Below are 14,446 nucleotides of genomic sequence, written 5' to 3'. Positions count from 1 at the left end.
TTTGCATACCTATTTAAACATTTATCACTTCATCTATTTTTTTCTCGAGATGAAATGTGGGATTAATCATAATCCTAATTTTCTAGAACACTGTTATTAAGTGTTTATGCAGGGCACCTCTCTAGTTCAGCCTTTCTTCAATCCATCCTTTTTTCTTTCCTGCATTTCTTATTGTTTAACCTCTCTCCACTTATATTTCTCTCCCAACAGAAGTAATAATTCTGACACGTTGGATATCTATAATTTATTTGCATGTGCTTTTTTTTTATTCACATATAACTTTAATTTACACAATGCTGTTATGTTTTAAACTATTTTTTTTTCCACTCAGCACCATGTTTCAAAGGTCTATTAACATCCTGTGTTTAGAGTTGGTCTGTTTTTCACTAACTGCTATGCAGTTTACATAGTGTTAATACACTACATTTTGTCCCTTCCTTCCAATGATGAACACCTTGGTTGCATCCAAATCACTGCTACTAAAGACAGCACCATAATGAACATTTGTGTATTTTCTCTCATACTGGTGCAAGAATTGCTCTAGAATATACATCCAGAATATGACTATATCTAGTCATAACATATACCTATGTTTATTTAACTTTAATTTAATGCTTTCACATTACTCTTCAGAATACCTGGGCCAATTTAAATTCCCACGAGTAATGTGTACAATTTTTCACATCACTAATTCTCAGGCAGCACTTTCATTATATAACTTTCTCATCGTTGCCACTGTAATAATTGCAGATTAATATGTCTTTTTCATAATAACCTTCTTTTGAGTCGTCACTTCTGTGAAATAATGGTTCACAACTTTTGCTCATTTTTTCCTATTTTGATTTGCTGTCATTGTTTTATGGATTAGCAAGAATTCTGTGTATATTCTGATATTAGACATTTGTGGTTTTAGATATTGCAAATAATTTCTGGAAATAATAAATTGGTTTCTCAACTTTGTTCATTGTGTCCTTTTGTTGACAGAAAGCCTGTATTAGATGTTATAGAATCTATGAGCAATTCATCTTTGTTAACATTTATTAACCTCTGTTAACTTTATTTTTTTTTTATTAAATTTTTCCTGGTTGCTTACCTTGATTTATATTGTAAAGTTTCCATATTTGCTTTAATTAATTTACATATAATTACCATACATGAGAGGTAATGTTATAATGACAAGAATAGTTTCTGCAATTAAGTATGGATCAAAAAAAGAAGAAATGACTTTAGACAAGTAGCTTGAATGAAACTACAAAGAGGAGTGCATTAAAAAATATCAGCAGAAAATCTCTTGAATAATTAAAATGACAGGCTAAAAATTAAAAAAAAGTTTTTTTTTTTGTTTTTTTTTTTTTTTTTAGAAAATACTAATTTGCTGCTGGCACTCTGTATTCTTCTTCTTTGTTTTAATGGATGACTTGCAGGTACATCTTCCGGCTTGTCGCCTGGAGGCCTTGGCAGATGAAATTACCTGTTTAAGTTTATTCCAAATTAAATTTGTTGTATTCAATGAGTCATCGTGCATATCCACTTTAGATACATCTGGTAACAGAGGTCCAGTCATAACCTCATTACTACTTGAGCTTGTTTCAAGAAAAGTTCCAAGTTTATGATTGTCTTCTTTTGTGCTCCTGCAGTTGTGTTGTCCTAGGCATAAATCTGTCAACTGCCTCTGAAGGAGTAATAGCCTCTTGTGCACCAGGGTAGGCCACTGAGTTTTTAAAAATGTTTATTTGTGTTTTCTGCAGAGAGTCATTGTGGTTATAATGCCCCATGGTTTTACTATGGTTTCTACCATCCTCAGAAGAGTTTGATGCTCTGTCTACATGACCCCTGGATGAACATATACATTTTGAGGAGAAATAACATAAAGGCAATTCACAGGAATATGGAAGACAAGGATTTGAGTTCCCTGCAGAAATGTTCACAGCAGCTGTACAAAATCCAGACATCTCTGAGTGGAAGTCTTGTCTAAAATTCTCTGTGTCTTTATGCTCTGTAACCAATTTCTTTGTCATGTAATGGTCTTTATATTACAATTTAAAAGGTGAGGGAAAGGAAAACAGAAGTGACTTATTTATTGTTTTCATCATTCAGAATCATATAATTTAAACAATCATTTAAGAATGTTAACAAATTGTACTCCAAAACATTTATTCCTTGAGAAGGGAATATATTCACATGGCTGAAAACCTTTATTTTCAGTAGTTCTTACTACATATGCCTTCTGCACTTCTGTTTTTTTTTTCCTAGTTTCTTCAACTGTTACAAATTCTGGAGCATAGCATACGTGAAGCAATCCACTGAGAAAACGCTGTTCATCCATTTTTCTCTTGGCTGTCCTTGCACTTTTTAAGTTTATAAACTTAATAAGAAAAACTTCAGTAAAGTCTTCTGGTGGGTATTCATCTAGAGCATTGTACTGTTCATTTGCACCGTACAAAGTGAATCGCTCAACTATTTCCTTCGTGACTCCCACAGCAGGACCTCCTTGTATTAATAAGTACTGAGATTCCAAATTGATTGCATATACCTTGACAGCACCAGGCAATCCTCCCTCCCGGTATTTGGCCCACGTGTTGCATGCTGCCCTCCAGACGTGGTGGTCAAATAAATTCCCTAGCTCCCTGCTGCCCGATGCCATCTTGCCTGCTTTGATCCTCCCTCTGTTAACTTTATAGACTTATCTTTCACAATGATAACTTTTTTTGAAGTGTACCTTTTTGTATGGCATGAGATAGAAATCCAGTTTTATTTTCTCCATAAAGTGAGCCAGTATTCATACATCATCAACTAAATACTCAGTTTTTGGCACATTGATCCATATACTATTTAAATACATGATTTTCTTTTCAGAAAACAAGCAAGCTAGAAGGCACTGAAGTGACATTTATAAAATGCTGGAAAAAATATGTGTGTCGTGTATATATATTTTTTCAGACAGATACTAAGGGGCTTTACTGCACGAGGCATACTCTGTAAGAAAGATTTAACATTCTTTTTTTTTTTTTTTTTTTGAGACAGGGTCTCACTCTGTCACCAAGACTGGAGTGCAGTGGCACAATTTCAACTCACTGCAACCTCTGTCTCCTGGGTTCAAGTGATTCTTGTGCTTCAGCCTCCCAAGATTTAACATTTCTTTGGACATTTTTATGTGAAACAGTGTAAATATTATTTAAATGTAGACTATGATTAATTAAATATGTATATTGTAAGCCCTAAGTCAACCATGAAATTTTCTTAAAAATAATGAAGTCAATATAGGTAATAAAAGGCAATGAAAGTATTGACCAATTAATCTAAAAAAAAAAAAAAGAGGAGAGCAATATTTTTAAAAGAACACAAGGAACAAATAGAAAATGGCTGTCACAATGGTATATTTTGACCAACCATATCAATAATGATATTAAATGTGAATGACCTAAGTACACCAATTAAAAGATGGAAATTGTTAGATTGAATTAAAATAAAAACAAATTAAACTATCTGCTATCTATATGAAACCCTTTTCAAATATGAAGTTAAGGAAAGGATGCAAGCAAAATGAAAGGCAAAAGATATTGTATGTGTTACACCTGAATTGTGTCCCTCAAAATTATGTATGTTGAGACCCTAATTCCCAATATTACTGTATTTGGAGATAGGACTGTTAAGAGGTAAATAAGATCAAGTGAGGCCATAAGGATAAGGTCCTAATCCTGTGGGATTGGTGGACATACAGGAAGAGGGAGAGAGATCTCTTTCTCCTTTTCCATGCACGTGAGTACGGAAAGGCAATGCGAGCACATGGTGAGAAAGTGGTCATCTGTAAGCCAGGAAGAGGGCTCTCATCAGAACTCAAGCTTGCCAACATATCAGATATCTAGCCTCCAGAACTACGAGAAAATAAATTTCTGTGCTTTATCCATCTAGTCTGATATTTTGTTATGGCAGTCTGGGCAGACTAAGTCACCATACAAACCTTAACTAAAAGAAAACTTAAGTAGCTATGTTAATATCAGATAAACTTCAGAACAAAGAATATTATCAGAGATAAATAGGGTTATTATATGATGAAAAAGGGATCAATTTTCCAAGATGTGACAATTTTAAGCATTTTTTCACTGAAAAACAGAGTTTCAAAATACGTTTATAAAAAAGAACTGAAATCCCAACACTTTGGGAGGCCAAGGCGGGTGGATCACCTGAGGTCAGGGTTTGAGACCAGCCAGGCCAACATGGTGAAACCCCATCTCTACTAAAAATACAAAAATTAGCTGGGTGTGGTGGTGCACACCTGTAGTTCCAGTTATTCTGGAAGCTGAGGCAAGAGAATTGTTTGAACCCGGGAGGCGGAGATTGCAGTGAGCCAAGACTGCACCATTGCACTCCAGCCTGGGTGACAGTGAGGCTCCATCTCAAACAAACAAACAAAAAAGAACTGAAAGAATTGGAATAATGCACAATTCTAGTTGAAGACTTGGATACTTTAATCTCACTATCAGTAATGGATAGAACAAAGTATACAGAAAATTGCTAAGCATGTAGAAGACTTAAACAATACTGTCAACAAACTGAAGTAATAATATTTATAGATCACTATACCCAACAAAAACAAAAATACATAATATTCTTTAAAACAGAGAACTTTTACCAAGATGCAGCTTATTCTGAATCATAAAACAAACCTAAAATTTAAAGGAATGAAAAGTATAAAAAGTATGTTCACAGCTAATAACCAAATTAAATTAGACATGATGAACAGAAATAGCTAAACAACCACCAATATTTGGACTTTAAGTAACATACTTCTAACTAACACATGGGTCAAGAGGAAGCCTCAGGGAAAAAAATTTATATATATATGTGTGTGTATATATATATATATATATAGAGAGAGAGAGAACTAAATAAAATGAAAATGCAATATATCAAAATTTTGGGGATGCAGTTAAAAGTAGATGAGTTGAGATCAGTAACCTTCTGCTTTAAGAATTACCTTGCTTAGGTTCCAAATGTCTGAGGATTTTGTGATTACCTTTGTTGTTGTTGTTGTTTCCTAGTAGAATTCTTTTGGGGTTAGAAAACATTTTCTGTGTAACTTCAGTATAATATTTTTTGAGATTTGCATTATAACTCAGCACGTATTCAATCATTTTGTGCATCCTGTATGCATTTGAAAGGAACACATACTTTTCAGTATTGCATTGTCTGTCAACTAGGTCAGGTATGTGAATTATGTTATTTAACTATTCTGTATACCTCATGATTTGATGCCTGCTTGTGCTACCATTTAAGGAGTGGTTTATTAAATATTTATGATTGTACATTTGTTTAGGATTATATCTTGTTTTATTTCTCCTTTGACACTTCATTTTGGGGCAATTTACTTAATGTATGCATTTAGCTCTCATAAGCTCAAAATTAGACTTTTATTTTCAAGTAGTCATTCACAGTTTTTCCTATTAGTCCCTTAAGTCTAGGCTGCCTTCAGAGTTTTAAGTTATTGACATTTCTCTATGATTTGTTTCAAGGAGAAAAGCAGCAAATTAAGCTAGTTCTCTGTTTGTCAGGAACCAGAAGCCAAGAAGTTTTGTTTTTAGACATCTCCTAATAACTCATTAGCAATTAGTTGTATTTACAAATATGTATTACACACACACACATATATATACACATATATATGTATACATGTGTAGTTATGTCTGTATAAATAGAAGCATTGACATTGATTTTTACATATATAATATACTGTCCTGGCTTACTATTTTGGCACAAAATGGTTTGACTTTTTAACCCATGTATAGTATCCTGCTAAAATTTTTTGTAGTTTTTATAGGAAAATGATCAAAATGTAGGACTGAGTTACAAAGGCTATTACATGAATTTGTGATTGGCCTGATGCCTTTCCATAAGTAGACATTTCCTTGAATTGCAAGCAATAATTGGACACTAGAGAGCTATTATTTGTGAGGCCTCTAAGTAAATTTTGTTTTAATGCAAAGCCAAAGTGGAGTGCTGGTAAAGGGTATCTGGAAATATGGTTCAACATATCTGGATGTAGTGGTTTTGTATGGAAAACACATTTCCTTTGCACTAGGGCATAGCGTCTAAAAAGTTGGCTATATGTATAATCCTTGATACTTCTGGATGATATCATTATCAGTGATAAAAAAAAAATAAGTGCATTAACATCTCCAAAGCAGTGCACTGTGTTTCTTGCCTTTTCATTTTTTATGTTTCCAACATTTTATTGTATAGGATTCTATTGCAATTTTAAGTACACAATTAGGAGGCATTATTTAGGAGGCATTATTTGTGGATTCTTTTGAAATGTTTTTTTTTTTTTTGAAACATAAAAGAATTGCTAACTAACTGGCTTGGGACTGAGAGTTTTATGTGTTTTTCCTGCTTCTCCTCCCCTATAACTAAATAGTCTATCAGGATAATATCTAAAGGATGATATTGAGGTCAGCTAACTGTAGTATATCTGTTTCTGGATCCCAGATGGTAAATTTAGGGATCTGAGGAAAATAGTCTGATAAGAGTTGAAAACTTTTTTTTTTTTTTTTTTTTTTTTTTTTTTTTTTTTGAGACGGAGTCTCGCTCTGCCGCCCAGGCTGGAGTGCAGTGGCCGGATCTCAGCTCACTGCAAGCTCCGCCTCCCGGGTCCAGGCCATTCTCCTGCCTCAGCCTCCCGAGTAGTTGGGACTACAGGCGCCCGCCACCGCGCCCGGCTAGTTTTTTGTATTTTTTAGTAGAGACGGGGTTTCACCGTGTTAGCCAGGATGGTCTCGATCTCCTGACCTCGTGATCCGCCTGTCTCGGCCTCCCAAAGTGCTGGGATTACAGGCTTGAGCCACCGCGCCCGGCCAAGAGTTGAAAACTTAAAGGTGATATAAGAGAAAGTTAGTGCATTGAATGTGTCTCAACAAGAACTCTTTTTTTGGAAGTGAGAACTCATGATTTATTTTGACTCTCCGAGGCTCTTTTTAAACAAAATGTTAGATCATCTAACCATTTAACAAGCATAATTTAGACATGTATAATTAACAATATCAACCTTCTATTAATATCAAACTTGATAAAAAATGAATTGAGTTAAAACAATACTTTGTATGAGTTTGTGTATGTGTGTGTGTGTTTAACAATTGGGTTGGGCCCATATAGGGGTAATTAAAGTATAAAACTGTTAATTCTCTGTCTCTCAACGTTAAGAGACAGCTCAATACTTGATGGCCTCTTTGATCTTGTATTTGGTTATGTTTATTTTTTCCAGTTGTTGTTTCATCCCCATCTTGCAAATGCCTCTTTTCTTTTGGGCACCAGAAGTTATTTTATTTCTGAGGGCAAAATGTACATTTTCAAACCAACTCTGAATTTTCTTGGAATCCCATAGTTTAGTATAGATTTATTTATTTATACCAAAAAGTAGTCTTGTTCTAAAACTGCTACTTATTCTACTGATTTTCCTTGGTGTCTGGCTTTTGGTCTCCCACAATCCACTGGGATTAATTTCCTTGGGCTGCTATAACAAATTACCATAAACTGGGTGGCTGACAAACAACAGATCTTTATTTCTTACAGTTCTAGATGGTGGGAAGTCCAAGATCAAGGCACTAGCAGATTCTGTGTCTGGTGAGGGCTCACTCTTCTGGTTCACAGATGGTATCTTATTCCCGTATCCTCATATGGTGGAAGCAGCAAAGCTGCTACCTCAGGCCTCTTTTATAAACGTACTAATCCCATTTATGTGAACTCCACCCTCATGACCTAATCGCTACCCAGATGCCACACCTCTTAACATCACTACATTAAGGATTAGGTTTCAATATACAAATTACAAGGGATCACAAGCATTCAGACCATAGCAGTTACCTTCCAGTGTGCTCTGCATGTGTTATCAATGCAATAGTTTCCTTTTCAGAAGGTCCCCTCTGGAATCCATCTCATATTTTCAGGTGCTGTTTGGAACTCTGCCACTTTGTTGTTGTTTTAATTTGATTTAATTTTAAGTTCTGGGATACATGTTCAGGACCTGTAGGTTTGATCCCCTATGAACTCTGCTTTTAAATCAATGATTATACTCTAAGATCTGGTTTTGCTGATAATTCAGCTATAGTTGGTTCAACTAGCCTTATGCCTGACAATGTGCTAATGCTGATGTTTCTACTTACAAGTCTGTTTTGATCTGACAACTTATTCCAACAGATTGTGAAGGCCTTATAATTTATCCGTGTGTGTGTATTTATTTCTTGAAAATACATCATTAAACATTTTAGCAGAAAAAATAACTGGTACTTTCTTATGCTTTAGGTTGATACAAAAGTAATTGTGTGTGTGTATGTGTGTGTGTGTGTTTTCATTGAAAGTCATGGCAAAAACCGCAATTACTTTTGCACCAACCTAATACTTTTAAACCCTTACTCTGTTGTATTTTGGGCCTGATAAGAATTAAAATTCCTGTGCTATAGTTCTTCAAGTCTATCTGTGGTTGGAAGAAACCATCTGGGCAGCAATAATTCTTTATTTTTCCTTATCTTCTTCCCTCTCCTACTTGTTGTATTTTCCATGATATTCATGTTAAATTCATAATGCTGAGGGGTTTCTTTTTTCTTTTCTTTTCTTTCTTTTTTTTTTTTTTTATTATACTTTAAGTTCTAGGGTACATGTGCACAACGTGCAGGTTTGTTACATATGTATACGTGTGCCATGTTGGCTTGCCGCACCCATCAACTCGTCATTTATATTAGGTATTTCTCCTAATGCTATCCCTTCCCCAGTCCTCCACTCCGCAACAGGCCCTGGTGTGTGATGTTCCCCACCCTGTGTCTGTGTTCTCATTGTTCAATTCCCATCTATGACTGAGAACATGCAGTGTTTGGTTTTCTGTACTTGTGATAGTTTGCTGAGAATGATGGTTTCCGGCTTCATCCATGTCTCTGCAAAGGACAAGAATTCATCCTTTTTTATGGCTGCATAGTATTCCATGGTGGATATGTGCCACATTTTCTTAATCCAGTCTATCATTGATGGACATTTGGGTTGGTTCCACATCTTTGCTATTGTGAATAGTACTGCAATAAATATACATGTGCATGTGTCTTTATAGTAGCATGATTTATAATCCTTTGGGTATATACCCAGTAATGGGATTGCTAGGTTAAATGGTATTTCTAGTTCTAGATCCTTGAGGAATTGCCACACTGTCTTCCACAATGGTTGAACTAATTTACACTCCCACCAACAGTGTAAAAGCATTCCTATTCCTCCACATCCTCTCCAGCATCTGTTGTTTCCTGACTTTTTAATGATTGCCATTCCAGCTGGCATGAGTTGGTATTTCATTGTGATTTTGACATGCATTTCTCTGAACACCACTGATGATGAGCGTTTTATCATGTTTTTGTTGGCTGCATAAATGTCTTCTTTTGAGAAGTGTCTATTCTTTTTTTTTTTTTTTTTTTTTGATGGAGTTGTTTCTTTTTTTCTTGTACATTTGTTTAAGTTCTTTGTAGACTATGGATATCAGCCCTTTGTCAGATGGGTAGATTGCAAAAATTTTCTCCTATTCTGTAGGTCTCCTGTTCACTCTAATGATAGTTTCTTTTGCTGTGCAGAAGCTCTTTAGTTTAATTAGATCCCATTTGCCTATTTTGGCTTTTGTTGCCATTGGTTTTGGTGTTTTAGTCATGAAGTCCTTGCCCATGCCTATGTCCTAAATGGTATTACCTAGGTTTTCTTCTAGGGTTTTTATGATTTTATGCTTAAATTTCAGTCTTTAATCCATCTTGAGTTAATTTTTGTATAAGGTGTAAGGAAGCGATCCAGTTTCAGCTTTCTACATATGGCTAACCAGTTTTCCCAGCACCATTTATTAAATAGGGAATCCTTTCCCCATTTTTTTTTTCTTTTCTTGATCAGGTTTGCTAAAGATCAGAGGGTTGTAGATCTGTGGTGTTATTTCTGAGGTCTCTGTCCTATTCCATTGGTCTATAAATCTGTTTTCGTTACTGTAGCCTTGTAGTATAGTTTGAAGTCAGGTAGCGTGATGCCTCCAGCTTTGTTCTTTTGACTTAGGATTGTCTTGGAGATGCAGGCTCTTTTTTGGTTCCATATGAACTTTAAAGCAGTTTTTTCCAATTCTGTGAAGAAACTCATTGGTAGCTTGATGGGGATGGCATTGAATCTATAAATTACCTTGGGCAGTATGGCCATTTTCACGATATTGGTTCTTCCTATCCATGAGCATGGTATGTTCTTCCATTTGTTTGTGTCCTCTTTTATTTCACTGAGCAGTGGTCTGTAGTTCTCCTTGAAGAGGTCCTTTACATCCCTTGTAAGTTGGATTTCTAGGTATTTTATTGTTTTTGAAGCAAGTATAAATGGAAGTTCATTCATGATTTGGCTCTCTGTTTGTCTGTTACTGGTGTATAAAAATGCTTGTGGTTTTTGCACATTAATTTTGTATCCTGAGACTTTGCTGAAGTTGCTTATGAGCTTAAAGAGATTTTGGGCTGAGATGATGGGGTTTTCTAAATATACAATCATGTCAAACAGGGACAATTTGATTTCTTCTTTTCCTAACTGAATGCCCTTTATTTCTTTCTCTTGCCTGATTGCCCTAGCCAGAACTTCCAACACTATGTTGAATAGGAGTGGTGAGAGAGGGCATCCCTGTCTTGTACCAGTTTTCAAAGAGAATGCTTCCAGTTTTTGCCCATTCAGTATGATATTGGCTGTGGGTTTGTCATAAACAGCACTTATTATTTTGAGGTACGTTCCATCAATACCGAATTTATTGAGAGATTTTAGCATGAAGGGCTGTTGAATTTTGTCAAAGGCCTTTTCTGCATCTCTTGAGATAATCATGTGGTTTTTGTCTTTGGTTCTGTTTATATGGTGGATTACGTTTATTGCTTTGCGTATGTTGAACCAGCCTTGCATCCCAGGGATGAAGCCCACTTGATCATGGTGGATAAGCTTTTTGATGTGCTGCTGGATTTGGTTTGCCCATATTTTATTGAGGATTTTTGCATTGATGTTCATCAGGGATATTGGTCTAAAATTCTCTCTTTTGTTGTGTCTCTGCCAGGCTTTGATATCTGGATGATGTTGGCCTCATAAAATGAGTTAGGGAGGAATCCCTCTTTTTCTATTGATTGGAATAGTTTCAGAAGGAATGGTACCAGCTCCTCCTTGTACCTCTGGTAGAATTCAGCTGTGAATCCATCTGGTCCTAGACTTTTTTTGGTTGGTAGGCTAATTATTGCCTCAATTTCAGAGCCTGCTATTCAGGGATTCAACTTTTTCCTGGTTTAGTCTTGGGAGAGTGTAAATGTCCAGGAAATTATCCACTTCTTCTAGATTTTCTAGTTTATTTGCGTAGAGGTGTTTATAGTATTCTCTGATGGTAGTTTGTATTTCTGTGGGGTCGATTGTGATATCCCCTTTATCATTTTTTATTGCATCTACTTGATTCTCTCTTTTCTTCTTTATTAGTCTGGCTAGAAGTCTATCAATTTTGTTGATCTTTTCAAAAAACCAACTCCTGGATTCATTGATTTTTTGGAGGGTTTTTTTGTGTCTCTATCTCCTTCAGTTCTGCTCTGATCTTGGTTATTTCTTGCCTTGTGCTAGCTTTGAGTGTGTTTTCTCTTGCTTCTCTAATTCTTTTAATTGTGATTTTAGGGTATCAATTTTAGATCTTTCTTGCTTTATCTTGTGGGGACATCTGCAGAACTCTCCACCCCAAATCAACAGAATATACATTCTTCTCAGCATCACATTGCATTTATTCTAAAATTCACCACATAATTTGAAGTAAAATACTCGTCAGTAAATGTAAAAGAACAGAAATCACCACAAACTGTCTCTCAGACCACAGCACCATCAAATTAGAACTCAAGATTAAGAAACTCAAGAGCGCACAACTACATGGAAACTGAACAACCTGCTCCTGAATGACTATTGGGTAAATAACAAAATTAAGGCAGAAATAAAAATATTCTTTGAAACCACTGAGAACAAAGATGCAACATACCAGAATCTCTGGGACACATTTAAAGCAGTGTGTAGAGGGAAATTTATAGCACTATAAATTCCTTTAAGGGGTTTCTTTAAGTTCAAGTTTTATAAAACACTAATTTGTTCTTCTGCAAATTTAAGCACCAGCAGCAAAAAGCAATATAAATGCATTTGTAATGTTGCTATTTCAGTATGGGTCTTTTGAAAGACAGGACATAATCATTGTTCAGGCCTGCTTTGGGAAATTAGTAGAAATTTTTATGTTATTCATTGGCATTCACCTACAAGATATATGTTTTCCATTGTTCACCTGGAGGCCTTTTGTTTCAATCTAGACTCTCTAAAGGCATAAGGAGTAAGGTACTTAATAAATGTGCCAATATACTTATTTCAGGTCATGAAACACAATATTTTTGTATGAACTTGCTCACTGGAAAAACCTCACAGAAATTTATGCAGTTTCTGCTGTGCTAGAAATTAAAAGAAGGATCCAATAAAGTTGTGATCAATTGCCCAATAATCAGGTCCATGGTATGCGCAAATGTGGCTCTGTGAAAGTTAGTGTAAAGCCCTCTCTTCCTTTCATACATGCTGGAGGTGAGAGAAGAGTTGGTACTTTTGTTTGTAACTTTTCTTATAGTCTTTAGAGCAGGCTTGGAGATAGAGCACAGAGTCATTTTATTACATTATTCTTTGAATATAAATGTGACAGTTCCACCTTTCCTCATGTATTTTATCCATAGTCTCATCTGTGCATGCTCCTTTTGCACTGCAGCTCAGGTAACCTGAAAAGCAGCCTTCCATGGTTTTATACACAAAGGACACACTACTCTCTTGGCTAAAGCACTGAAGGACATCCTGTTTCTAGTGGGGTACTGGAACAGAACTTGGGCTTTCCTGACCAGTCCCTCCTTATCGCTGGATGTCATGTTCTCAGCATATTCTACACTTATTCTTTAGAACTGCAAGCAAAACAAGTAGAAAGAACTGGTTCAGTCCAAGGCCACCCAGAGAACTGTCCTGCACCATGGAGACTGCGATAGATATTACCAACCTTCAGTGACAGGAGGTAAAAGAACTTTGTAAAACAAAAACAGAGATGCAGAAAAGCAAACTTAAGAATCTACAAGTATTATAAATCTCTGTGTGATATCCACACAGAGTTCATTGCTGTTAAAATCTCACTTCAACACTTACTGGGAAATAGCTACAATTTCCTGAAGCATAGCTACTACTACAGCAGAATGGTATAATTAGTCTTCAAAATTGAGTAATTGAATAGTTAGATTATAATATTCAAAGCTTTCTCAGAAACATTAACCCAATTGTCTTTCCAATATTGGAAAAAAATAATATTCAGGGAAACAACCAAAGAATTGTACATTTTTACTTTTAGAATATCTCATGAGACAGGAGTTTCATGAGTAAATACCTAAATGCAATAGTAGAAAAACTAGTTTTATTTGCTTCGAAGTTTTCATTTTCTCTTTAAAATGTTAAGTACAATATTCAATTTAATTCAAGTTAAGCAAAGCCCATCATGTAACTATACACTGTCTTTGTAAATAATGAACACACTTTTTAGTTTCCTGATGTATATATGGTCAGGTACCCTATGAAATAAAATCTATGTCTTATTATCAATAATTACATGCCACAATTAGGGCACTTTGTGAGATCTTTTATTGAAAGGCTGTTAGGGTTTTTGCCTCTAATTCAATCTGTTTTATTAAATAAGTAGATGTATGAATATCTGAGTTATTAATATACTGGAAAAGATTCTGAGGCTGAAGACCTAGGCCCTGTGACATTGAGCCGAAGAGATGTTGCTACTTACAGAATTGGAACTAGTTCAGCATTGTTGTTAATACAATGCCAGATTTATATAGTTGTCCCCATGCTTCAAAAAATTCAGTCTCCTTGCCCAGACTTAAAGGGCAATAATTTAATATAAAGCTGTGAAAGAGTAATGGAATGCACATAAAGACATTTTACAAGATGCTAGCCAGATCTAGCCCCAGAAGATTTGGTAAAATTTAAAGTAGCATGGAAGAATTGATTGGAGACCTGGCAATAGTTAAAATGAGAAAATTCAGGGCTCTATATTATTGCAGCTAAAGAAGAGATTTCAAGAGGAATTAAAGACATTTGCAGCTTTTTCAAGGTCTTTAAATAATATTGATAAAATATCATAACTTTTCCACTCCTGAAACTCAATAATTGAATTCTAAAATCTAAATCTAAAATTATTTTTAGGTTTATAACATTTTTCTTTTCTAGAAGGAAGGCATTATCTTTTTTTCTACAATCTATTAACTATTAGTATTATTAATACCAAAGTACTAAATTTTGATTACTTAATTGTTACATTTCTTCAAAAAAAAGGATTCTGATTTGCTAATGTTTTATGGGAAATGAAAATTCAATACACTCTTCAAAG

At 35.1% G+C, this 14,446-nt stretch overlaps 1 pseudogene; it reads right to left on the bottom strand.

The window, feature by feature from the left end:
- Positions 1 to 1,406: 1,406 nt before the first annotated feature.
- On the bottom strand, positions 1,407 to 2,644 carry LOC712532 (RNA-binding protein 48-like; annotated as a pseudogene).
- Between the last annotated feature and the right edge of the window lie 11,802 nt (positions 2,645 to 14,446).

Source organism: Macaca mulatta, chromosome 5 (assembly GCF_049350105.2).
Source record: "Macaca mulatta isolate MMU2019108-1 chromosome 5, T2T-MMU8v2.0, whole genome shotgun sequence".
Classification (NCBI taxonomy): domain Eukaryota; kingdom Metazoa; phylum Chordata; class Mammalia; order Primates; family Cercopithecidae; genus Macaca; species Macaca mulatta.
The sequence above is the reverse complement of the archived record's forward strand: the minus strand, read 5'-3'. Positions and strand labels throughout refer to the sequence as shown.